Source organism: Paramormyrops kingsleyae, chromosome 21 (assembly GCF_048594095.1).
Source record: "Paramormyrops kingsleyae isolate MSU_618 chromosome 21, PKINGS_0.4, whole genome shotgun sequence".
Classification (NCBI taxonomy): Eukaryota; Metazoa; Chordata; class Actinopteri; order Osteoglossiformes; family Mormyridae; genus Paramormyrops; species Paramormyrops kingsleyae.
In genome coordinates this window covers 11,993,454-12,020,817 of record NC_132817.1, presented here as the reverse complement: position 1 = coordinate 12,020,817, position 27,364 = coordinate 11,993,454, and the positions used below count along the sequence as shown (strand labels likewise).

Below are 27,364 nucleotides of genomic sequence, written 5' to 3'. Positions count from 1 at the left end.
TTACCGACTTTCCTTTGTTACCAAAGGTCGTATTGGTGGCTGGCAGTGATGTCATCACTGGTTTAGCGGAAGTAATTAATTGTCATTGTTGACACACCACAGCACAACAACAAATGCATCCTCTGCATTTAACCCATATGTGACATAGCAGGTGGCAGATATTTCAGAACCTTGATCAGGGAACCTCAGTAGTACCTTGCAGATCAGGGATTCGAACCAACAACAATGCAATCACAAGTGTGCTTCCCTAACCATGAGTTGCTCCAAGGCTACAGTCATGTATATGCAGACCAGCTTTGATATGTACCGTACAATGAAAACTCTTAGCTGTTATACATTCAAGGTTCACCAATTGGCCTAAAACATCTTAAAGTGTCAGTCTACTATGACTTATTACTATGTTAGTCTGGACATTGTTTTATCTACAGTGAGATATTTGAAACACAAACCAAATAATCACGAAAATGGTGGGCGGCGACTGAACTTCCCTCTGAATCTCAGTCTGCTTCCGTCTATATTTAGCACACAAAGCCAAAAAGAAATCGGAAGGAGTTACAACAGCAGGAAAAGTACAAACCTGCTGCAATACAGAGACAAAGCCAGACAGAGCAGAAATATGTGACAGAAAGCTTCAGGTACTTCATGTGCAAAGGAATCGTGATTCACAGCTCGCTCCAGATCAGGCACGTCTGATGGGTGCTGCCGGAGAAGATGTGGGGTAGCGAGCGAGTCTCTTACCCAAGATGCTCCTTTGTTTGGCCAGAGTGTTATGTAAGGACACATCATCCAGGATAACTAGCATGGTAAGCCTCCTTTCCTGAACTGCCACTTCCTACAGAAGTCTGTTGGCCTCACCTGTAGTAATGCCACCACCCCAGCATACTGCAGAATAGAGGATTGCATCTGCTGCCTCAGACTGACAAATCTTCAACAGCAGAGTTTAGCACCGTCCTCAGTAGGGGCAGCTAGGTTACTAGTCCACTCTAGCCTGTTCTCCAAGAGCACTCTGGGATTCCTGTAGGTCTCCAGCATCTCCACAACCTCTCAAGCAACCGCGATAGAGGACAGCAGGACCTCAGACCTCCAGAAGTCCATCACATACCTCCTGATGTCGAGAAGCAGCTGCTTCAGTTTTCACCCCTCTATTTTGCCCCCTGTCCATTTCCAGGGACTTTCCACCATGGCGGCGTCATCTGAGAGCTTCTGCAGATTAGACTGCTCAGTTTTATGCTGTGAAAAACCACCAAAATACATTCAGATCGTGCCACAAGTAACAAACAATCCCCAGGACAATTGTCCTGATCACCTTCTCACTCGCGCTGTATTTGGGGCACAGGAATGAGGGCCAAGTGAACCTGGATACATTTCAAAAGGCAAACATTTAAAATATCGGGTTTTAGGTTAATGTGTTAAAGGTCTACCTTGGGACCGGCACGGCCCGCCAGTTAATACATTAAAGAGGATCCAGGATTGGACGTCGCCTACAATGTGCTCCTCTCGTGTTCATTTTTCAAGCGGCATCATTCTTTTATGAAGCCACCAGGTTCTCCATCCATCTTTCCGTCCCGGTGAGTGTTTAATCAGATCCGGAGGTTTCCGGAAGGCTCGGGAGGGCTGGCTGGGGGGTGTGTCATTACACTGGCAGTTTCAAGCAATGGCGAGAATGAAAACTCATTGCTTTTTTTTTTTTAATTCACCGTGTGCTTGAATAAGTCATTGACACCTCCAGAGATTGTCCAGGCTTCCAGGAACATTTGCCTTGTAGCAACGGGCCCTCAGCGGCCACATCCTCTTTTTCATGTTTACGTGAAATTTTACACCCTGGAAATGAGTTCATGTTATGAAATGCGATGTTTAATATTTCACAGTAAAGCAGAGAAGTGACCATGGAGATTAATTATTGTTTGCTCTGCGTCCAGCACGCCTGTTTGAATGCGTACCTTGCTGCTGTAGTGCAGAAAACACCTCTGACCACACAAAATTGCATCTGCTGCACACCTGCAACACCGTGACGATTCTGCAGGACGGCTGAGATTGAGACAGACGAGGCGACATTGCAAGGCGTGAGAGACTCTGAAATGTAATCCAGAAAAATGTTGCTTGTAGAGGGAAAAATTGTTAAGTAAGGGCAGATAAATGCCGCCATTTAAGCAAGTGACAAAATAGAAGTATTTTTTTTTTTTGGAATAAGTCCTTGCCAGGGGAATTACAGCTATTTGCTCCCCCTGACCTCCTCCTAATGAGACAGAGAGGTTCCTCAGGAAGGTCCTAAAGTCAGTGCCGCTCGCAGCTGAGATTACGATCCCTGGCTCAGCCCCCGAGGCCGGGAAAACGCGTCCACGAGCTCGTATAAACACAGAAGCACATGACAGATTTCAGCAACATGGCTGAATTCAGCCTTGCGTGTGGCAGTCTTATTCGTATATTTATAAATCCCGCGCAGAGTCTTTATAGACATCACTTAACGTAAAGTGTTGCCGTGTAATCACCTCAGCACCGGCGTGGAGATGTATACAGGAGCGTTAGACACGCACTGTCAGCAGTGGTCTGTAACGCGGCAACACAGCCCTCAGTCAGGGGAGTGATCCACTCTGTTGCTCCATCTTGTGAACACACCCAGAGCCAGAAACATGCACTTGTGAACACACCCAGAGCCAGTGGTGGGACTCGAACCCACAACCCTTGACTTATGCAATTAGCCAATCCACCACCCATGAGTGAAGCATTTTAACTCAGACTGGCTCAGTAAAGTAATCATTTTAAGCTCCTTCTGAGATGAAAGGGTCCATTAAGCATTTAAAATAATAATAAAATAATAATAAAAATATACATTTCCCCCCAATTAAACTGCGTATTAGATACAGGGGTTACAGGGAAGAGGAATGTCAGAGTTTGCAGTCTTCCATTGGCCCTGGATGATCCTTTCCGACTGAGATGATCCTTTTATTCTGGTGGCGGGGGGGGGGGGGGGGGGTGTGTGCTCTTGGCGGGGGGAGACATGTTATGAATTTGAATGTCTGAGGTCACAGAGCTGCCTGCTGACTGTAACAAACAAAATTAGCATCCTTACAATTAGCCCTTTAACCAGCTGAATGTTTCCCTGGGGCGATTCGGGTTACGGACCTTTGCCAGGCGGCAAATCAGTCACAAATCCATGGGCTTTCACCGTCACGCCACCTGCTGCCCATGTAGGTTAGTGGACGAGGAGGGCGAGGGGTGAAGAAGAAGAGGGAACCTCAGCAGACCAGAGAGAGCCAAGAAGACGGCGACAGACTTATCCATCTGTGAGCTGCCTGTCTGGTCCGGCTTGTTTTAATTTACCATCTTTATTTTCACTCGCTGAGCAAGATTGATGGTGTTCATTGATCGTCTCCCACTAAGTAGTGTTTCTTAATGTATACTATATGTTTCGGCATTTGTTCAATACGACACCCTCATTCTATGTTAATTACACATGCATGACTCCTGCACTTCACCTGAGCCTCATTAGCATTTCAAACTGGCTTCTGTATTTAAATGCCCCCCCCAACACCCACCACCCCTAAGGCCGACCCTGGAGCCCTTACCCCCAACGCAAATCTGTTTTCATGTGTGTCTCCCATTTTGTTCCCACTTTCTGGAAGCGTAAATGCCGGCTTTTGTTTTTGGCGTCCTTCCTGCCGACTTAAGCTCACCCCGGCACCTGTCAACCCCCCCCACCCACCCCCAGTCGGTCTTGGGTTTTGCTCACTGTCCCGCCCGGAGCCGGTCTTATGCACGAATCCTCAAATCCACAAAGTTAGGCTGTCTTGGGGTAACTGTTTACACCCTGAACATACCAATTACAGAAACTCCCACTCCGGGTTTAATGTGAACCAACAGTAAACGATGCTGAAACGAATGTGTCTGGCGAACACTGAGTCTGTGGGTGATTAAATATTATAAATACCCCGGGAATGAGTGAGGGCTGAGAGAAGGGTGAAAAAACGGGCCGATAGTGATTTACAAACAAATTGCAGATAAAAACCCACAAGCTTTTCACTTAGGTGGCAATAGAGATGGGCATCTGTACAGACGACGTCGCTCCGAGCCAACAGGGGCGAGAGCCTGGCGGGGGACGGTGTGATGGAAATGCAGGATGCCGTGACGGTGTTAGACGGTGATGAACGGTTACTCAGGACCAGAATCATCCTTAATTTAGGGGAGATTACCGGAGGTGCTTGCACGCTCCTTTAAACACCTTGACAGCACAGTAAACAAGATCAATAGAGGGCTTGGAAAAAAACTCAGAAAACGTGGCAGAAAATGAATCTTCAGGATGCCTACGAATCCGTCATCTACTGGGTATATTTCGGACGCTGGTGTTAATATAGGAATTCATGGAGATGCTGAGGGGATGTCTGATGCATCATTACTGCCAGTCACTTTCTGCGGTCCTGTGTTTTGCCAGTTTCCTTTTCGCCGGCTGATTCGTTCTGTTGCCCTCATGTCTTCCGCATTGCGTCCGCCGGTTAATGAACGACAGAAGTTTTCAATTAACTTCAGTCGCGAGATGTCTTTTGAGGTTTGTCGGCTAATGCCGCCCGTCTCGGGTCACGGCGCCGGACGCCGTTTCACACGGAATATGAGAGGCGGCTGTTGTTTCCGACGGGGGCATGAGCACAGCGCTGTCAAAAACAATCCCGCGTAAAACCCGGGGGGTTACCCGGCACAAACCTAGCTGCATTATTAACTTCTCTTGGCCTCAAGTACAGCCCTAAAGCACCACAAGGATCAGGAATGTCCAGCCTCTCTGTGTGTAGATACAGGACAAATTTACTCTGCTGCCAGTGGGAGCCAAAGGTCATAGAGGACATAAGTGAAGGATGATATAGAGGCGTCCAAATCCTCGCCTGTTTCCCCCTTATAAACATTTACTTGGAAAACAACCAGTCATCCTGTTCTGATTTTGCGCTCCACTGTACTGTCATTGACTTGTAAATCTCCCGGCAAAATCACCCCGAGACTGACTTCTGCAGACAGCATTTCCTCGGAATGATCCCGATGTTTTATTCAACAGACACTCAGTGTCTTTTAATCTGATTGACCCAGATGCCAGTGTGGCACGTGTGAGCCAATTGGGTTCCAGCCTTGTTACTTATTACCTGTCGAAAGGGAGAGATTTTATCAGGTCGGGGTGAAAGTCCGGTTTCAGTATGCAGTTTGGGAGACAAGGGAAGCGGTTTCTTAAGATTAGGCATCGTTTTTGTAAACTGCCAGTGGCAGTGAATGTGTGGTTGTGTTAAACTATCCTTCAGAGATGACCAGAATCCGGCTCTCACTAATGTCCTCAGCTAAATCAACAAGTTAATGAGCTAAATTAACGCTTTCAGCTAGCTGGACCTCAGAAGTGGGAATTTTGTTCGTATGACAACAAGAGGTTGACTCAATTGCCTAATTTGTTTTAAGTTATTAAAATTTCAAGCATAAAAATAACGGTAATTTTAAGAGCTGCCATACTTCACATAAAACATTATAAATGAAGTTATAGGAGTACTTCATCATAAGGCATTTATAATAGATGACGAGTGCAGATTAAGACGAAATGCTCAAGTAACTTCATAAATTGTCCTGCTAGTTAATAGTACAAGGCATACATTCCAAAACTGCTCCCTAAACCATAACTGAAGTGCAAATTTCCAAAACTCAGTCCATTTTTCTTGTGTTTTTTAGGTGAGACCACCAATGACCTAAAATCAATCTTTATATATGAATCATCATATGGCACAGTAATGGGAACCAAAACTCACTCAGTCCTCATGGAATACAATGAAGAATTTTCGTGTTGAATTTCCAAACAGTCCACAGTAATGGAATTTACTTACAAACTGGTTTGAGTGAGCTTTGGAACTTTGCTGTTCAATCAGTAGCATGAAAAAAGTATTGACTCTAAAAATGAATATGGAAAGTTAATATTAAAACACATAATAAACATCAATGGCCGAAAATTTTCAGTTTGAGGGTGGAACACACCATAATCATATTGGTTGGTCATGTAAACTTGGGCAGATATGTGTGTTTCTGCCAATGGATTTATTATAAATGGCGTCATGTGACCGCAGTGTTAGTCTTTGATAGGCTATCGGATGTTATCTTATCTCAGCAGACTCTTGCTGATGCTGCAGGGAGACCAGACGTCTAATTGAGAGGGATGACAGGGGACAGAAATGTTTCAGCATAAAAATGTAATAGGTCGCTTTTTCCCGTTAAAATTGTAGTTCGGGCACATGCTGGTAATATAAGGTAAGAAAAGATTAGAAAAGCCTTTTAGGAGACTGAATCTCGCATGGACGTGCAGCGGGTCGCTTGGCTGCCAAACTAAACAGTGGATTTAATAAGAACATGGGGCTGGCTGCTGGACTCGCTCTCACAATCGGGAGTTTTATAACAGGCCTGCGGCAGGATGAAACAGCTCGTTAGGATTCTGCTCGGATATCGGACGGAAGCGTGTGAGACAGGCCTCAGGATCTCTCCTCGAACTCCGCCCGTGACGTCCGTCACTTAAAGCGGAGTGGCAATGTTAGGGAAGCTCCCAGCTTTCATTTCCGACATCCCGAGGAAAGTGTTCTCAAAGTGATACTGTGTCCTCAGCGCCCGGACCTCTCCCACAGAGAGTGTGTCCTGCAGTACAAGGACTGACAAGGGCAAGCAAAAAACAAACAGCAGACCAAATATACTCACACAAAAAGCGCTCATCATTGCTACCCTCAGCAACAGACTAAGAGTACTAGCATCATACGTTATGTTTGAAGGTCTAAATTTACACAGGAATTTCACCATGAATGGACTTCAGGCTGCAAGTTTAAAGGGTATCCCCTGTTTCAGTGTGATTTGGGCAAAGTGATTTATTGATTGGTTATTAGCAATAATTACAGAAACACACATACATTCTAAAAAGGACTTAAAAGAGTGGGGGCGGGGCCTATGGTCATCTCAAGGGTCATATGACCACGGTCATCCTTACACTAGCAACAAGGGATAGGATCACACAGCAGTATGTATATACCAGTGTGCTGTGTTTCCGTGGTAACCTCAGAGCAGATCCCCCCCCCCCCTTTGGACACAGCAGGGATGCACACTTGCACCTCTCTTTGCTTGTTCCCGCCGAGACAGAAATTTTTCGGTTGCCAATCAGAAGGTTTTTTCGTTGTCCTGTTCCATCCCACATCCGCCCATCAGAAATCGGGAAGCTGGGCTTCGCGGTGCCGCTGTCACGCGCTTCTGTTCACTGACGTGAGAAAGGACGCTCCAGCGCATAGTAGACGACCCGCTTAGTGTTGGAGACGAGTCGCCGAGTCGCTCCGTCATCACCTGCTCCTCAGACAGACTCCTGCTCCTGCTAAAGTTTCTTGCACCTCCTCCGCTTCCTAAAAACCGGATGGAGATCCAGAGCTCCCATTTGGCTGTTCAGGTATCAGTTTAATTATCCAGATGGTTTTGTCTGTCTGCTAAAGGTTCTCATGCACAGGCATTAGGTGAGCTAATTCCGGATGTGGGGGTCGCTCCGCCCATTGCTCTCCGTGAGGTGCGGGAGACAGATGACAGAAGATCCTGTAAAATGATTTAAGGCCTGCGACCCAGGCCCGCGTCTTCCGAGCCGTTCCCCTCCATGGTCGGCGGCAGAGAGCAAATACGGACTTTAATCCACGCTTATTGAGACGCTCCGCCAGTCTGAAAGCGAAAGTTAATTACGGCTGAACATCTGCGTTTCCGACTCTGCCTGTTTACCCGAGTCATACCGTTTCTTTTTCGAATGCCGGTTGTGTCTCACGTTTTGATTATCCGGTCAGTCGTGGGCGAGCGAGTGAACGTTCGCATCAGCAAATACCAGTAATGGTTATAAGCATGTGTACGCTCAAAATATTTGGAAATAATTTGATGTCAGCTGGTGCCAGAGGCCTTCAGAGATGTACCTACAGTATGGGATTTTGCAGATGACACACATATTGTCCATAATTCGTTCTTTAACTAGGTGTGCTATATTTGGCCTACGGGTCTGATTAAATTAAGCGACGCTTCCGACTTTAGCCTTTATTACTTAGCCGTACTTTGAGTAACGGCGGTTTAATTGACCTGGGTCCTTTGGTGCTATAGTAATGGGTTTAGCGGGTCCCTGTACTGCTTGGGGGAACAGGTCGGATGTAAAGGGTGCTGTATCATTGGCGTCCTGTTGCCACAGGGCAGAATCGGCAAGGCCCAGGTTCCACTGTAGTGGAAAAGAACCACATGGTGCAGAATGTGACATATGTGACGTTGTTAATTGTTATTTACGATGATACCTATGTCCGATAGGTATCATCGTAAATAACAATTAACAACGTCACATATGTCACATTCTGCATCATGTGGTTCTTTTCCACTACAGTGGAACCTGGGCCTTCCAATTCTCATTGGAATTGCTTAAGAATACAATGCTGATAGGATGGTGGTAAAACACAATGCTAATCACACTCCGCACAAGTCGGGTCGCTGTTGATAACTGCGGACGTCGATTTCTGTCCGGGCACTCACTCCCGTCGAACGCTTCCAATTCATTCAGTTAATGGGGGGATAGGTTGAGGAATCCAGCTGAGGAGAGGGAAATATGCTTCGTCTCTTCAGGGCAGTTTGAGCTGCTAGGAACATGACCGGAAAGTCGCAGACTGGAATTTGACCCCTATCTGCCCAGAAAATGCCAGCACGCCACCGTCGGAGTATGAGGCTGGAGGTGCCTCACATCCGGACCGTACCACCTCCGTGGCCGCGGGGGTCCTCGCAGGCAGCATTCCAAGCTTGACTTTCCCCATATTTCTTTTTTTTGTTTTGTAAATTTCGCACTCCGTCACCTGCCAAGAAAATAGGAGCCGGGCGGTGTGTGACTCTGCTTCTCACGGTGTGTACACACCCTCTAAGACGGTGGAGGGCCGGCGTCACGTTAGGGGTCATTCGCAGCCTTAAAAGAAGCGGGGAGCTTACATCACCGGCATTTTCCGGGGGAGAACATATGGAGGAACCATCTTGCAGGCCAGCAGCCTGAGGTACCGGGAGCCTGGAAAGTCTCAGGTCCGTGTCTTGTGGGTCCTGACGGCGTAAATAGGTATTCACCTGCAGTCATTCATTACCGTTACATAAAGAGCAAGGTTGCCTTTTTATCAAGAACGAAATATATACCTTTTTCCAGCATAAAAAGGGTAGGCATGAGATAACCTGAATATGTATAACCCCTTATCTGCTCCCCCGCAGGCGTTTCAAATCGTATACATAGGCTCTGCACTTAGGCCCAACAGGACGGCTATCCAGGGAATTTGCCAGATGACAATTTTTTTTTCTCAGCTACACTTCTGGTGTCTCGCCGCTCTGCCGAAAATTAAAGGCGTGTAATGAGCTGTTTCGCTCCTTTTCATTTTTACGCTTTTTTTCCGGGTTCTGCTACTCGTGCCCATCGCCCTCCTCCACAACAATTTGCCGATATAAACGGAGTAGCTCTGATCGCTAACTTTGATTTAGCGAAAATGGAAACTTCTAAATTACATCCCCGGAAAAACAACAGTTCCCGCTTCGGCTCCAGTTCTGCCTCGACATCCAGGATGTGAAAAAAAAAATCAGAAATAATTGATAAACAGTTAGCTTTGGATTCTCGCTTTTCGGTGGATCTATGCAGGATATTGGCAATAGCACTATAACACCGTCAAATGGGACTTCATGTGCCCTTTGCAAATGATTTCCAAGAATAAATGTTGTATAGATTCTGTTTATTACAGTACAGCTGGGGGTTAAAGCAAGACGGTCGCAAAGACCCCCGCTTCCTCTCTGACTTGCCATAATAAGCATAATAAAAAGCCCCCTCCGCTGCTATTATACAGCACAAACCGTCGCCAACTGGGACCGGGGGCTCTTTGGTGGAGGGGAGCCTGAGGAAGATCCTAATAGCTTTGTAAGACACGGCAGAGCGTCCGGGAGCAAGATGGCAGCAGAGAAAGGAGGTATCCCGAGCGCGGCTTGTAGGGAATTGTCAGGGAAGTAATCCCACCGCGAGGGGTCTTTATGGTATCGTTAGCTGCCCGGACCCATGCTGGTGTGCAGCGCTAGGACATAATAACTCCGGAAAGCTTGTGTCCCACGGCACCGTCTCACCCCCCCCCCACGTGTGGAATCAGCTTTGGGGAAGTAAACAAAACGAACATTGTATTTGTGGACCCTCAACACGACGCAGGCGCCGGTCCCAGCGTGAGAGCTGGACGGTTCCTGGACCACGGGGGACAGGAAGGGTGGCAGCGCCGATTCCTCACCTGCGGCCTGGAATTTTGCCCCCTCGACTCCACACGTTAGCGATGTGGCTAGCAGAAGGCAAGGGGCGCGCTGGCAAAGCCTCCATGCCATGTTGTCATGACTGAGGCAGATCACACCTTATAAATAGTAATAATAATAAGTCTTAATTAGCTGTTTGTGTTATTTAATATTACCTTTTTAATGAGAGGCTGCCCCCAGTGACTGGCTGCTTGCTACAGCAGCTCCCACATCCTCTGTTTGTGGCTGTTTTTATGTATATATAGTACACAGATTCTGTAATGATTTATATACTTTGCTCGGGTCACTTTCCTGCTTTTTCTGGCCGTCAGATTTTTCAGGGACCGGTGAGATGGGGGGGAGAACATTCCGGACTCACATATTTTTCTCTCCCCATGTGCCAAATCTGGAGCTGATGGGGAATGAGCGGGAATGGGAGGGGAGAATGTGCAGTCCTCATCAGGGGCAACGTAAGGTGTCCAACAAATAAAACAGAGGAGCTCTCAGCCCTGACCAGAAGCCATGGCGAGTACAACCACCGTAGTGATGCACGGTGTGAGCCGACACACATCACCATTCCGTGACCCAAATGTGGAGCCGCCCTCTGGGACTGCGGATGTATTACACATCAGGCAAGATTTTCTGTGCCGCTGTTTCAACTGTGCATGCCCCCCCCCCCCACACCAGTAGACGCCGCAGTCACGACAGGCGATACATTCTATGGTGAGCAGATCATCCCCACGCTTTTATTTCTGGAGCCTTTAATCTTGCTTTGCCCTCCTGCCCCTTACCCATAAGGATGGGGTGGAGGTGAATGAAGGAGGCTCCACCAATACACTGGGCTGCCGGGGGGGGGGGGGGTTTGGACCCCTCACTGCCCCTGCCCCTCTCCACAACCTTCACACCTCTCTGTGACGCCCCCACCGAAGACACACTAGGTCTCCAACTTGACCCCACTTTGCAGGCTGTCTGTGTGAGCAGCCAGGTGAGGAGAAAGCTGTACACAGGAAAGCCTGCAGGGGGGGTGGGGGGTACTGTAGGGTTCAGCCCCAGGGTGTGAAGGACCTGCCACCCAGCTCTGTGGGGGCGACAGCACCTGCTCTCTCCCTGCTGGAGCCGGCAGCACTTTCTGTGTGGTCCCCGTGCTACAGAAAAGGGCTGATCCAGCACCCTCAAGATCTTCAGATCTTCAGCCACCTACGGAACTTCTCAGACTCCTCCATCACAGGGCGCCGTGGCAACGGGGACGATCTGAAACACAGGGGTCTAGCTTTCTTTTCTCGTGGTTGCTTTGAGAACAGCCTACAGGAGCTGCTGGTGGAAACGCTGTGTTTAAAGTCAGCAGCAACATTTTTTTCAGCCAATAAACTTATTATAATTATGCAGATTCTGGCTTTACACGGTTAGAAAGCAGCGTCCCTTGCGTGTAATTTTCAAACGCCAATGTTTATGTTATGTAATATCAAACAATGGGTGCGATGAGTCAGTATTTTATGTGTATGCTGAGTACTTCTAGTCCGTAGCTTGACGCTAATTGCGAGCTGAAAACGCCGTCTGTAGTTGCCATGTGGATGGGCACCGTGTGATTTTACAGACCTGCCCTAACAAGGTACGATTAATTTATGCAAATGCAGGCGCATTAAAGAGGCTGTTTTTTCCCAGCTTTAATCTGTCATTAAGGCGATAAGCCGCATGAATCGAAGTCTAGCGTGGGCGTCATTGTTCAGACACCAATCGTGAGGCAGCGTCAGACCCCCCAGCCCTGAAACGGCAGAGACTGGTCTGGCTGAGCTGCCCCCACCCCACGTATGATGTTTTTTCCCAGATGCTATGACCTGTTGGGCAGTCGGATGAGGCTGCCATGGTTACCTGCGGTGAGACTGTAGCTTAGACCCCGGCACCCCCAGGACTTGATCAATTCGCTCCCTGAGCCGGGCTCTTGGGTGCGTAACGGGCTGGTCCACTTACTGTATGCTGGCCGTGCCTATCCCCGGTCAGTGCCGACCAGGCTGTCTACATCGATCGTTTGCCGTTTCCCCCATTTTGTTGACTTCCACGCGCCCAGAAAGCATTCATCGGCAACCGAATGTCACGCTTGTCCTGTGACATCAGCATTCTGTCTCTCTTTGACCCTACTGTGCCGCAATTTGGAGGTTTTGTGAAGCATACTAACTTTATCCCCCCCCCCACCCCACCCCGATCTGTGACTGAGCACCTTTGGACACATCCCTGGATTCCATTAGCGGGATAATAGGGATGTAGCATAGAATTTGGAGCGGAAACGAACGGATTTATTTCTCTGCGACTTGTCTGACAGCGATATTCATCATGTGGCTTCCGGCACACTTCAGACTCTCTCTCGAATTCCTGATCAGCCCCGTCCTGCATCAATCATAAAAAAACGCCAGCAGAGGCACTCAGCTAACAGCACAAGGAAGGGACTCCTTTGATAGGCAGGCAGTATCGATACTGAATAGTATCTCTGCTGCATGAAAGTAATGCGGCGAAATAGATACAAGCAGATTAATCAACTAAATGTAAGAAGAAAAGCTGCTTTTTTTTACTTTTTGGAAACAAAACACAGGTTCGTTATACTTGTCTAATTAAAACAATATCCCCATGAAATGCATGACTGTCTGCAGTTTTGCAGGGAACTTCCCTATGAATGTGTTACAGTAATTCTAAACTGTCACGCCCTGCATTCCTACCCCTTTGTTCTTTCCCTTTGCTAATTTGTCTTACCTCTCATTTCAGCCCTCATATGCCTCACTCCAGCTGCCTCTCGTCCGCTCCCTCATCAGTGATGTATAAGAGTGTCTCCCAGTCCTGTGGTCCCCAGCCCGGTCGTTGACGTCACCCCCGTGCGCACACTCCTGTACTTTCCATTGTTAGCGGTGCCTTTTGTTAGTCCTGTTCAGTTTCCCTAAATAACCCCCTTATTGTTTGCCCTTACTCCTGCTCCTTCCTCCATTGTGTTTTGGAACGTGACACAAGTACTGGCAGCTGCAAGTACTCTGAATTGTACTTGCGTGCCATGAAGTATCTGTGCACACCAAAGCCTTTAAGGAGTTCAGAAGGGGCTCAGACACACATTACCCTACCTATCAGGTTATATGTGTTATTGTTTTCGTAGAGTGTGATATATGTGTACGTTATTGTTCTTGCATCCATCCCACGTAAATAATTTTATAACACATGATCAAAGGCGTGTTTTGAGGCACGGTTTCTGTTCCACGTGGATCTTCTATAAGGCTGCCTTGCACAGGACCAGTCCTGGCAACGGCATGTGGAATGAATGACATTATGTAACCGTGAGCTCTGGAGGACTTAAGACCCACAAGTGAGGAACTTGAAGCACATCATAGGGGTGTGAACATAAAGTTACATCAGCTGACCCATTAACATAAGAACATGAGAAATTCACAAACGAGAGGAGGCCCATCAAGCTAATTTGGGGAGAACTCAACTAATAGCTCAGAGTTGTTAAAATCTTATCTAGCTCTGATTTAAAGGAACCCAGGGTTTTAGCCTGAACTACACTGACAGGAAGACTATTCTATACTCTAACTACACGCTGTGTAAAGAAGTGCTTTCTCAAATCCATTTTAAAATGTTCTCCTGCTAATTTCCACTTATGGCCACAAGTTCTAGTATTTAATTAAACTAATATTGAAAATAGCCATTCGGCTGAACAGCATCCAGACCTATTAGAATCTTATATACCTGGATCATGTCACCCCTTAGTCTCCTCTTCTCGAGGCTAAACAGATTCAGCTCAGCTAACCTCTCCTCATAAGACATTCCTCTAAGACCAGGAATCATTCTTGTAGCCCTACGTTGAACTTTTTCTAAGGCAGCAATGTCCTTTTTTAGGTATGGTGACCAAACCTGCACACAATATTCTAGGTGGGGTCTTACCAAGGAATTATATAACTGTAGCATCACCTCCCTTGACTTAAACTCCACAAACCTAGAGATATAACCCAACATTCTATTGGCCTTTTTTATTGCCTCCCCACATTGGCGAGAGTGGGACATGGAAGCATCAACATACACATCGAGGTCTTTCTCATAATCAGCTACCTTTATTTCAGTGGAACCCATAAAATATCTGTACTTTCTATTTCTGAAAGGTATATAGGAAGCTGGAGGAAGACCTTTGTTTCCAGAATGGTGTAGATGGACCTTGGAGGAGGGCCTCCTTGCTGTGTTGGGTTTGGGCCACGTTTCTTGGCCCTGACAGCCTATAAGAACACGTGCGGAGAGCGCCCCCCACCTGTCAATCGCATCCTTGATCCTGAGGTGCGGGTGTATGGAACTGCGGACATGCCGACGGGGCCGCCCAGGGAGTGGGGGTCTGCATGATGAATATGCTGATGAAAACCTTCTCCCTCTTCCCTCATTTTGCCCCCTCCCTCGTTAGCCATGTGCCCCCCCCCCCCCCCCCAACACACTTGGCTAAACATATTAATTCCAATGTGTAGATTTTCTCACCATTACTTGATCCCCAAAACAAGTTCATTTAAAGTGATTTTATGAAAAATGCTAAGTGCTAGAACAACAGAATTAGCTTCACGTCATGCGAGTTCAGCATCCAGTCGACATCTCAATCAGGGCTGATTAATTAGCAGCTCAGCTGGAATGAAAACGGCTCCGCGGGACCGAGGCTGAACCTCCAACCCCAGGGAGTGTAACAAAACACGCAGCAGCGTCGAGACGGGGGCCTTCTCTCATCACCTCTCCCCAGAGCCTAACAACAGGGCTGCTGAGGCTAACCGAAAGGGTTCTGCTATCGCGGACTCCAGGGTTCTGAACATGGGCCTTTTTCCCGACGTAACCTGTCAGCACTGCTGTCCAACTCAAGCCTTTAGCCCCATGCATTCAAATAACTCTGTCAGAAGGATGCAGATGTCTGGAGTCACCCGACGACTCATTGGCTGGCATGTTTTCAGCACCGTTCTCGCACCTTCCTCTGGCCAGAACCGAAACCGGACCGAATAGTAACAGAACCCCCTTTATGCTGCGGTGGGAGTCCATCTGGAGAAGGTCATCCTTTATTTTTTTGTGGTTTTACACCCTGGGGAGCATCTCCAAACGTTCACGGAGCCCCCTAGGGAGAGAGAGCTCTGCGCCCAAGCAGCGGCACGATAAAATCATTATTGAGTATGAAGGAACGCAGACCGGAACCAGAACAACAGATGAAGGTGATGAGTAGGTCATTTCCAGTATACTTTTTAATGTGTGTACTGGGTTGGAAGTTTATGGGTTTGAGGGATTCACTCTCATCTAAACTCCTTGTGTGTCTCCTTCACATTCAGTTGACTTGGTGCTATGAGTGGTACCTTTAAACAGGCTCTTCCATCGACAAGGAGCATGATTTGACTCCATGGGGCGGAGAAGTGGCCTTCCTTCATTAGGAAGAGTATCTTCAGCTAGTGAAAAGAACTGCACTCTGGCCACATTGCTGAGCCCCTCCAGAGCCCCCAGACTATCCCACAGGTCGACTTTGGGTCCCCGCCGACATTTGATGAGAGAACCTGACCTTCACCGGTGAGTCGGATGACCGTATCCAAGCCCGGCTCTGGAGGTGCCATCTGGATCACTAATATGAGGCTAGATGTTCTGCATGCTTAATCTGAGTCTCAGATTCGCTCATCCTGAACGACTCCAGAGTCACCCCCTCGGCAGATCCCAGATTTTCGCTCCCGTGTTCCACTTTCCGAATACACCTCGTTGACAGCTGAGTCTGTAACATAACCAGGAGCACCAGAATTGGGATTAAATGTATGCCTCAAGGTATCATTATGTCTAATAAGTTTATCGTTAATTGCTACCTTTGGGGACATTTGTTCTTGAATTAATTACTTGGCAGCAGAAATACTTAAGCACTAGATAGGGCATAAATTAAATCACAACAATGAATTCCATGAGGTGGACAATTCAGTTCAGCGTTTAACAAAATAATATATGTCAAATCTATGAATTGTAGATAAGTCACTCATATCAGGCTACAGTATGCTGATTATGATGGGGACAGCTAAATAATAGGTTTATTACTGTAATATCAGGCACAAATGTTTTTCACAAACATGTTTGCCTGTGTTAATGAACAAAACACAAGGTTCATTGAACTCCCCGGCGCTATGACGATGTATCAGTTGTTGTGTCCTTGTACCCATAATTTTCAGACACCCTGGGGTTACCCAGATAGGCTGTTAAAGTCCCCCCCCTGGCGCCGTCTGACGTGACGCTTTTGTCTATATTAGAAATACAGCAAATGGAGACTTGGGGTCGGGGCGTCCATCCTGACTCGAGTCGTATCCTCGTCGGCGTGACTAATCCACGAGATGTTTCGCTCCTCAGTCGCTGGGAATCAGGGACAGCTCTGTAGGGCTGGGGAACTGCCTCCGTTTCCGTCCTTTAAAGCTACTGCTCATCAGGAGCAGTCCAGACGAATTTGTTGCCAAGGAGATGGAAGCTGACGACCTCGCGCACGCAGTAAATTCAAAGCTTTATTAAGATGTTATGATTGCCTGCTATTCTCCTGCCCGTCAGACATGTGGCTCTCACCAAATTACAAACATAATTTTTACTAACAGATACTCCTGACACGGGGAAGAAAACTGTATTACATTTTAAAGCCATTAAAGGTATAAATAAAGTGAACAAATATGCAGAAAAAAATGAGAATGGAGCTAAAAATACAGGGAGGCTGTAATGATAAAGTAACACGAAGTGATTTCTATTTCAGTCCCTGCTTGTGAGTACGGGGGGCACTCGGGGGGGATTCATACTCCAGTAGCTCGGCGTCCGCAGGCATGTCTGTCCTTCAAAGGGCTCGGCCGATGAAGCTATCAGCCACACTCTGGCGTGGTCTGGCGCTGGTGCCCGGCATGGCATCCACATCTCAGAACACCGTCGGACACAAACGTCTTTCGTACATGCAGTTACGTCAGGCGATATTGTCTCCTCAAACAGGCACATTTTAAAATGACTTAATCTATAACTGAATGTGAGTAATGTGTGATGCTTGCTGAAATGAACCAAAGGGCACAGGTTACAGACATGGATGGCAATGTGGTCTCACACCTGTAGGATTGGGGGTTCGAATCCCATCTCCGTCCTGTGAGTCTGGAGTTCACCCTGTGCCATGTGCCTTTCTTACTGTAGTCTGACAACAGATAGTTAGGCTAACTGGTGTATCCAAATGATGTTGCCCCCCAGCCCTAAGATAACTGGTAAAACAATGGATTATCTGTATGCATAGTTAGTTTCCAAAGTCTCATTACTTCATGTTAAAGTAATTACATTTAAATCTGGTGAATGCAACACCTCTCAAAAGACAAATGTATGGATGTATACACACATGCACACAAATATATATATACATGTACATACAATTGAGTGTGTGTGTGTGTGTATACTAGCTTGGCTGTAAGGTCTTTTATTTAATTTAATAAGAACATAATAAAAGAAGAAAAATCAATTCATGAAACCAAACCACTGGAACAAAGGAATTTTAAAAATGATACTAAACAGTGTTTCATTTCATCATTATCAGTATTACAATCCAGGTATAGACGTGTATCCATGGGCTGCAGAGCACCTGATACCAGGGCCGGTGAGTCCGATAGGCGACATCAGCAGCTGCCTGGGGCTCAGGCTTCCAGCGTCAAAGAGTGAAATTGGCCCCTAGATATCCCAGTGTCCTCTGCTGTGCTGGTGCTAAGCAGCCATGTGACGCGGGGAGAGGGGAACAGTGTCAAGGCTGCTGTTAGGTTAAGGGAATACCAGAGCCTGGTACTGAATAACAAGGGGAGTACTGTCACCTGGTACTGAATAACAAGGGGAGTACTGGCACCTGTTACTGAATAACAAAGGAGAGTACCGGTACTGGCACCTGGTACTGAATGGCAAGGGGTGTAAGGGCACCTGGTACTGAATAACAAGTGGAGTACTGGCACCTGGTCCTCAATAACAAAGGGGAGTACTGGCACCTGGTACTGAATAACAATTGGAGTACTGGCACCTGGTCCTCAATAACAAAGGGGAGTACTGGCACCTGGTACTGAATAACAAAGGGGAGTATTGGCACCTGGTACTGAATAACAAGGGGAGTACTGGCACCTGGTACTGAATAACAAGGGGAGTACTGGCACCTGGTACTGAATAACATGGGGAGTAACGGCACCTGGTCCTCAATAACAAAGGGGAGTACTGGCACCTGGTACTGAATAACAAGGGGAGTACTGGCACCTGGTACTGAATAACAAGGGGTGTACTGGCACCTGGTACTGAATAACAATTGGAGTACTGGCACCTGGTCCTCAATAACAAAGGGGAGTATTGGCACCTGGTACTGAATAACAAGGGGTGTACTGGCACCTGGTACTGAATAACATGGGGAGTAACGGCACCTGGTCCTCAATAACAAAGGGGAGTATTGGCACCTGGTACTGAATAACAAGGGGAGTACTGGCACCTGGTACTGAATAACATGGGGAGTAACGGCACCTGGTCCTCAATAACAAAGGGGAGTATTGGCACCTGGTACTGAATAACAATTGGAGTACTGGCACCTGGTCCTCAATAACAAAGGGGAGTATTGGCACCTGGTACTGAATAACAAGGGGAGTACTGGCACCTGGTACTGAATAACAAGGGGTGTACTGGCACCTGGTACTGAATAACAAGGGGAGTACTGGCACCTGGTACTGAATAACAAGGGGTGTACTGGCACCTGGTACTGAATAACAAGGGGAGTACTGGCACCTGGTACTGAATAACAAGGGGAGTACTGGCACCTGGTACTGAATAACATGGGGAGTAACGGCACCTGGTCCTCAATAACAAAGGGGAGTACTGGCACCTGGTACTGAATAACAAGGGGAGTACTGGCACCTGGTACTGAATAACAAGGGGTGTACTGGCACCTGGTACTGAATAACAATTGGAGTACTGGCACCTGGTCCTCAATAACAAAGGGGAGTATTGGCACCTGGTACTGAATAACAAGGGGTGTACTGGCACCTGGTACTGAATAACATGGGGAGTAACGGCACCTGGTCCTCAATAACAAAGGGGAGTATTGGCACCTGGTACTGAATAACAAGGGGAGTACTGGCACCTGGTACTGAATAACATGGGGAGTAACGGCACCTGGTCCTCAATAACAAAGGGGAGTATTGGCACCTGGTACTGAATAACAATTGGAGTACTGGCACCTGGTCCTCAATAACAAAGGGGAGTATTGGCACCTGGTACTGAATAACAAGGGGAGTACTGGCACCTGGTACTGAATAACATGGGGAGTAACGGCACCTGGTCCTCAATAACAAAGGGGAGTATTGGCACCTGGTACTGAATAACAAGGGGAGTACTGGCACCTGGTACTGAATAACATGGGGAGTAACGGCACCTGGTCCTCAATAACAAAGGGGAGTATTGGCACCTGGTACTGAATAACAAGGGGAGTACTGGCACCTGGTACTGAATAACATGGGGAGTAACGGCACCTGGTCCTCAATAACAAGGGGAGTAGTACTGAATAACATGGGGAGTATTGGCACCTGGTCCTCAATAACAAAGGGGAGTACTGGCACCTGGTACTGAATAACATGGGGAGTAACGGCACCTGGTCCTCAATAACATGGGGAGTAACGGCACCTGGTACTGAATAACAAGGGGAGTACTGGCACCTGGTACTGAATAACATGGGGAGTAACGGCACCTGGTACTGAATAACATGGGGAGTACTGGCACCTAGTACTGCATAAAAAGGGGAACACTGGCACTTGTCCCCACTTCAAGCACTGTGTATAGTCATGCTGCAATACCATCATAAGGAAAAAGATTTCATAGTCTATAAAATGCTGGGTTATTTTTCTAGCCTAGCACTGGGCCGAGCCTGTTGTGTAATTTTATTGGGTTATTTTCAGCACCCAGGCCTGACCCAGCATTTGGGTTACTGGTTTGACCCAACTGCAGGGTTATGTTTTTGACCCACTGCTTGGGTAATTCTACTCCTGTTGTCGTGGTAACCATCTTCTCCCGCACAACGCAAAAAATCTTTGCTGTAACCATTTTAGGTCAAGCACCAAACGTCCTTCAAACTGTTCATACAGCATAGATGTAACTGAATATTTTATTATAATATCTATAATACATAATTTTATTATTATTATTATTGTTATTATTATTATCCCTGACAGGATGACAATAAAGTCCAGTCAGTTTCATTGGTTCACTTGATATTCATATTTTGAGACTTAATTCTATCAACGCCAACAAATATTTAGAACAATAATTATTATTTGTCAAGTTATAATATTTTTAAAAATAATATTTTGTATATCCATCAAAGATGGTTTCGATATGTATTTAATAATAACAATTTTGTTTATTGTGTCAAGAATAACACAGCATCATGGTTAAGCTGCCAGTTTAAGCAGGTTTGGCGATTTTTAATCAAGCTTTCTTAAACTGTATATTCAGTAAAGAAATTTTATTTCCACACTGAATATACACTCTAAAAATTCTATTTAATTTCTACTTAAATTCTATTTAATTTCTACTTCTATTAAATTCGGCATAATTTCTATTCTCCCAAAATTTGCGCTGTATAGACCCTAAGTAAACAACGCCTGTTATTATTATTATTATTATTATTATTATTGTTGTTGTTGTTGTTCTTATTTTTTCTCATAAAATTTTACTTATTATTAAGTCTGTATTTTTTGCGTTATTATATAATATTGAACCACTAACAATCTTAATTTCTTTACTCACATCGTGGTGGCAGTCGGCGGGGCTGGGAGGCTCCGGCTTCGGCCGCCAAAAAGCTAAGTACGCTTAGCATTCAGCGTCAACCGTATTGCAATTCACTAGTGAATGGGAAACAAATTATTGCTCGTTTGTTTGTGTGTTTGTTTATGGCGATGACCGCTGGTAAAACAAGGGGAACTGAATCGCAACCATTCTCTTCTAGCCTTCTGGTCTTTGCGCTCTTTGCGATGGCGGGGCCGGTCCTGACGGACTTTCCGTGCCGAGGCTATGCACAGATGCACTCAGCCGCGCCCCGTTCCCCCAAACTGCGGCTGTCAGACCTGAAGCCCCGAACCGAAAGAAAGGCACCGGCCTGCGCCGCACTGCAAATGTGCTCCTTTCTAAGGACGATCGCAAGATTAAGATTAAAATACACCACATCCAGGGGGGCTATGCCGTTTGAAGGGGGAGGGGGCATTATATATCTATGTATGTGTGTGCGTTACATTATATGCAGCTGAGAGATCGTAGGCTATTTGGGATGCAACACTTGTCAGTAGTTTGCCATTGAAGAAGGTCAAGATTTATACCTATTACTATAGCTAACTGAATATATACTTAATATATACTGTGCAGCTATAGCATATATAACAACCCCATGCTTATCTTGGCTGGGGTTAATATTTGTTATATATTGAACAATGTAGATAGTAAGTACATAGATCAAAAATACTCTTTTTTTTAAAAAGCAGCACGCTAATCCTTGGGGGGCTGGGAAAGCACCCCAGGAACCATTTTCCACTTTACTACCCTTCAATACTTGTCTATTAATTCAGAAGAACAGTGGCTTAATTATATACTCAATTATCATGTCACTCACTTTGAAACAAGCAATCAAACAATATCAGGCAAGAGAATGTGGCTCTTAATTGTGGAAGCTTGACTGTAACTTGACACGTCTGTTCTTATTTATACCTTAAGTTGCAAAACCAGTATCAAATTAATTTGATTTGTTTTTTTGTTTAACGTGGAGGGAATGGAGGTAAATGTTTAAGAAGATCCTTCAGTTACACCTGGTGCACAGAGAATACACACTGTGTGACTGAATAGTTCCAGAATTTTTGTAGTATTGGATTGTACTTTTATGGGAATGTTTAATACAAAGAAAAACAATACAGTATAAAAAGATAATAAATAAGATTATAATAAAACAAAATAAAAAAGTTACAAATAATAAAAGTACTGCAAAATAGACAAAAAATGGACAAACCCATAATACACAAAAATAAACTACAAATATTTTACAAAAATTATTTGTGTTTCTACATAAACTTTTTATGCATAAAACCTGCAGGTTACAATAAATATAGAACAGAAGGTCTCTGATGTGTTTTACGTATAGAAGCTAAATCTGTAAATGTCATTAAGACTGAACTCATATTTCATGATTAAAAAATACTCAGACAGTACTAAGGAATTGATTACTGCAGCTTAAATCTGCCACCCTTTAGCCATTAATAACTGGGTGATCAGTTCATATATTGGCATTTTTTTTAAATATATGAATTTCAAATATAGAGGATGTTTAATAATCTCCATGAGCATGAAAATACATTTTTTTGCCATTGCACTAGTTATTTTGTTTGATAAAATTTGGAAAAGAAATTTAGAAGAAACTACATCAAAAAACATTACGTAGAACAATTTATCCTTAATGGTAAATCACCTCCAAACACAAGACCAATATATTCAGAAGGATACACAATATCTACCACAGTGAAACAACTATTAAGAATTTTCTCTAAAACTTTTATAAATCATACCTTTTATAAATGTAATATGAAACTATTATAATACAGATCAGTGGAATTAAACTAGATCCAATTGGGAAATAATCTTAAAGGGCTTATAGATAGGCAATATCTAAGCAAGGCGTATTTGACTCAGTCCAGAGTCCACGGTACATTTTAATGTGGCTATGAAGACTTGCTAGAATGTAAACAGTCGGACACTCAGGACCATCTCAGAAGTCATAACTCAGAACCAGGTCTTAGTGGATAAAGTCAAAATTCGCTGGATTACAGGTTGTTTTTAAAAGTTTCACACTACAGAGGATAGAGATTCTTTATTTAATGCCTTTTCATTGTTATTATTCAAAGACATCGCCTGGGTAGATTTTTATCCCACTTGTTCTAAGCCAGTTTCGTATCTTTGTTTTAAAATGGCAACAGTGCTGAAAACTGTTTTTAAAAAGGTTAATTAACTTGACCATTAGCAACACAAGTGAAATAAAATCTAGATCAGATCAACAGAGAAGTTGCAAAGTTTATGCAAAATCTTCATGTACCCAAACTATGTAGACCAGGAGCATTCAAAGTGAAGGACTTAAACAGTTTTTTTTTTTCTTTCTAAACGAATCACTTTATATCTTTGAGAGGGCTTGCCTCTGTGAAAAAAATACTGTAGATAAAACGTTTAGAAATGTAGTCTTATGGTTTATTTCCCAGGGGCTCCATTATTTGAATGTCACTGAGAACGACATGCAGAGACCTTCTCAAACTTTGTGCCTTTTAAAATACTTTTTTTGTACTGAAGCTGCACGGAGATGGAAGATGATTAATAATGAATCGTGGGGGGGCTGAGTTCATGCTGAGACGGCCTTAATTTTACACAGCCAATACTTATTGCTACATATCCCAACGGTAACCAGAAACTCTAGTGTTTTTTTTTTTTTGGTTTGGAAGCGATGTAATGAAGAACAGACCTTTCCCAGAACAATGAAAGTTTATCTATGCAGTATGTTACTGGGGTGTGACTCTTCAGGGAGTCTCTAGCACGTCTAGAAGTCAATGTCTGGAAAAGACTCAACTCACCTATAAAGACTGTAGCCATGCAAAGACCCCAGCCTTTCAAAGCACTGAGGTCTCCGTCAGAATCCGATCACCCAGCTCTACTTTAACTACACGTTGTTTAAAGCTGCCCGATGTCCTCAGAAGATTACCCCTCTAGGATTACGATGGTGTGAATATCGAGGTCTGAGGTCTAGCTTGCCGGCTTATGGGGCCTGAGGGAATCCTCCCGTGTTGGACTCACCGTGTCATAGACGAGGGCAACCCTGGCGACTTTTATTCTCCAGAATTAATGTGCACCTACTACCAGAGTGCATTACTTAACAAAAAAAAACAGAGAGTTTACACTTATTTTAAGCGTTATTTATTCTGTTCTGCATATTTTTGTCAGAGTAATTCAGTGTACTTAATCCCCTGAGCATTTAGTCTTGCTAGGAACGTAAGCGCTAAGCAGAATCTGGAAAGTCACTAGAGGAATGCTCGCAAACAGGTGGAGATACCTCCCATGGGATGAGGATGGAGTTGGGTGTTAGTGGTGGACATCATTCCAAGGGCAACAGCTCTGAGGAGAGATGCCCCCCCCAAAATTTTCAACCCTTGCTGAAAAATACTGACATTTTTCTTTCATTTTAAAATGTAATCTATCCATCCATCCATCCATCCATCCACTTATCTAGGACAGGTCTGCATGGGGGCCGGGAGCCCATCCCAGGAAACAAGGGTACAAAGCGGGCATCCACACTGGATGGGATGCCAGTCCATGGCAGGGCACGCACACACATGCCGCCTCACACTACAGGCAATTTAGTGACAGCAATTAGCTTATCTGCATGTCTTTGGACTGCGGGAGGACAGCGGAGTACCCGTAGGAAACCCACGCGGTACATCGAGAACATGCAAATCCCGCAGGATTCGAACCCCCAGCCCTGAAGGTGTGCGACACTGTGCCACCCCTCTTAACATAATAAAAAGTAAATTGCCTTCAGTGTGAAAAGTTGGTCTCTGTACACATTCTGATTGCTGTGCGAATAAAATGATGGACTATACATTTCTGAGGCGCTATATAATTTAAGAAAGAAATTATGACTCTCCACCAAAAGAACTCGATTAGGCAAACCCCAAGTGAACAGAACAGAAGCGCCGAATGAGTCCGACCTCGTGCCTACAGCAATAGCTAGAAAGGTATAGTTTTGTCCTTTAAATTTAATTAGGCCTGTGTTTCTGAAGTGCTTCTTGCTTTCGGACCTGTCTGTTTTCAGAGCAGAGAGGGCTAATTTGCATATTGGATCCCATTGGCTGTTCCATATGCTTAATTGGCTAGATAGTTTAATGTTTGAACAATGATGCTGTTGGCAGCTGCCAGTCATGTGACTCCTCATGCACGGAAAATGCCTGGTGCAGAATATGAATAAATCAGTAAACAAAGCTTTATAATTAAACACCTACCAGTATTTCATTTTATTCCTGTCTTTCTTGGGTAATTATATTAATTTACAACAATTGATGCTTTCCTCTGCAAAAAGCTGTTTTTTGATAGTGTTTACAGCTTAAACTTTCTGCTTTAAGACCAGAAACTTCTTCAAGACAAGGTTGCCAGTACAGTTTGAAAATTTTTCGTAAACTTTAATTGCATCAACGGGCCCGACTCGTAGCTAATTTTACTGCGGTCACCACTGATTTGGACACACCTCGTTTTCTCAGCATTTTCAAGCCAAGATGTTTGTCAGCACCTCGATCAGCCAAATACTGGCTTGAAAAGTCTTGTTTCTGTAAGATCTGGCGTAGAAAGTGAAAAATTGGGGGGAGGAAAAAGTTGTAGAAGCCATTTTGGGCATTGTGCTGTCAAGCCCCTCGCACATCACACTCAGACTTAACACAATGTTTAATATTAATAAGCCGTCGACGGAATTCTGTCTACAATTAAAACCTTCTCAAATGCAGAAACATGCCTCCAGAATTATTCAACAAATCTGCTATCTATTACAGTTCATACTTTTGTGGATATTTGGTTGCAGTCATTTTCTGTTCATTTTATAGACAAAACTATAATCTGAATCCCATGAAAAACATAGAAATTTGGATTAATTGCAGATTAATGGTCTCTCTGTGTGCTACTGAAAAGGTCACAGAACATAAATCTGCACTTATGGTCTTTTCAGCTCTGTGTTTTAATTAAATAATCAGGCCCTGAGTTTAGGGAAAGTCTCCCTCCGACAGCTCGCTGACGCCCTGCTGCCTGTGTGTATTCTCAAGTCATGTGTATCTCCTGTGCTTCCGTGTAACAGAATGAAGCCGTTGTATTTAAATGAGTTTCCACCATGCAAACAGCTTGCCCGCTAGATCCCGTATCAGTAGACAGTTAACAAAATCCCCTGCCTGAGTCAAACTGGTTGTACACCTTTACATTTTTTTTTGCATTCTGGTGGAAAAAAGCAGCAGATTGTCGATATGTTGTAGCTCAATGATCTGACTGACATTGAAAACTGGCGGCTTTGGACAGATGCAGAAAAAAAAACACAACTTTTGATTCCCTTGGACAGATTGGAACACCTGGCTGACTTCATTTTACTCTAACACTTACATTTCAACCATGAATCTCAATTTCTGAACGCTGAGAACATCTGCTGATCTATTTGAATGATCCACCTGATCTACCTGCTCATCTACTTGAATATGTACCCATGTCTCTCACTGAAATCTGAGGAATTGCCACCGATGTTGAGATTAGGAGCCATTCTGGTTGGTTTTGCCTTTGCAGATAAAGATATAATCATCGTGCTGGAGTCTGAAGCACTTTCGGAGGAGATGACTGGCTCCAAACCGGGCGATGAACTGCATAAGGGAGACCTTGTCGGGGGGAGGGGGGGGGGCTCCCGTTTCTGAGGAACGCGGGGGACTGTCGGAAAAAAACTCCACAGCTAACGCCAGTCCGGAATTGTAAATCACCAAAGTTCTTGCCCTAGACACATGACCCTCAATATGACGGGTTGGTCTGGCAGTGCCCTAATATGCAAGCAGCTCCGTGCCTGTCACCGCCACCGTCTGTTACCCCATGTGACCGCTGAGGCCGTGACCAGCTGCACTCCACCTCCAAAAGACTGTTTTAATCTTCAAGCGAATTAATATTCCACACCGCCGCTTCCTCTCGTGCATCGGGGGAGGGAAAGCTACTGTTCCAGGGTCACAGTTCGCGGGGGCCTCTCTCACTTCCGCCCTCCGGTGACGGATGTTGCCTCCGCATTGCCCGTAGCCGTCAGGGGAATCCCGGGGGGGTGGTCGTTACCCCCGTTCGGGGACGTGGTGCGTTCTTTAAAACACATTTATGCATCCTGTCAGGTGCCCGTCGGACCTGCCGCCCGGGTACCCCGAATCGAAGCTCGCCCTCGCTGTGAAGAGTAACAGCTTTGGAAGTACAACTACGCCATTGTTTGGGGTAAAGTAGCCCGGGGTCACCTGACTGCGTGGGT

The 27,364-nt window shown here is 45.4% G+C and overlaps 1 long non-coding RNA gene across 1 annotated transcript in view; it reads right to left on the bottom strand.

Moving 5' to 3' along the window:
• Nucleotides 1-1,136: 1,136 nt before the first annotated feature.
• LOC140581505 (uncharacterized) overlaps nucleotides 1,137-27,364 on the bottom strand; it is a 40,476-nt gene continuing 14,248 nt past the window's right edge. The window contains exon 3 of the long non-coding RNA XR_011984593.1: nucleotides 1,137-1,230. This is a non-coding gene — a long non-coding RNA (uncharacterized lncRNA). The remainder of the gene's footprint in view (nucleotides 1,231-27,364) is intronic.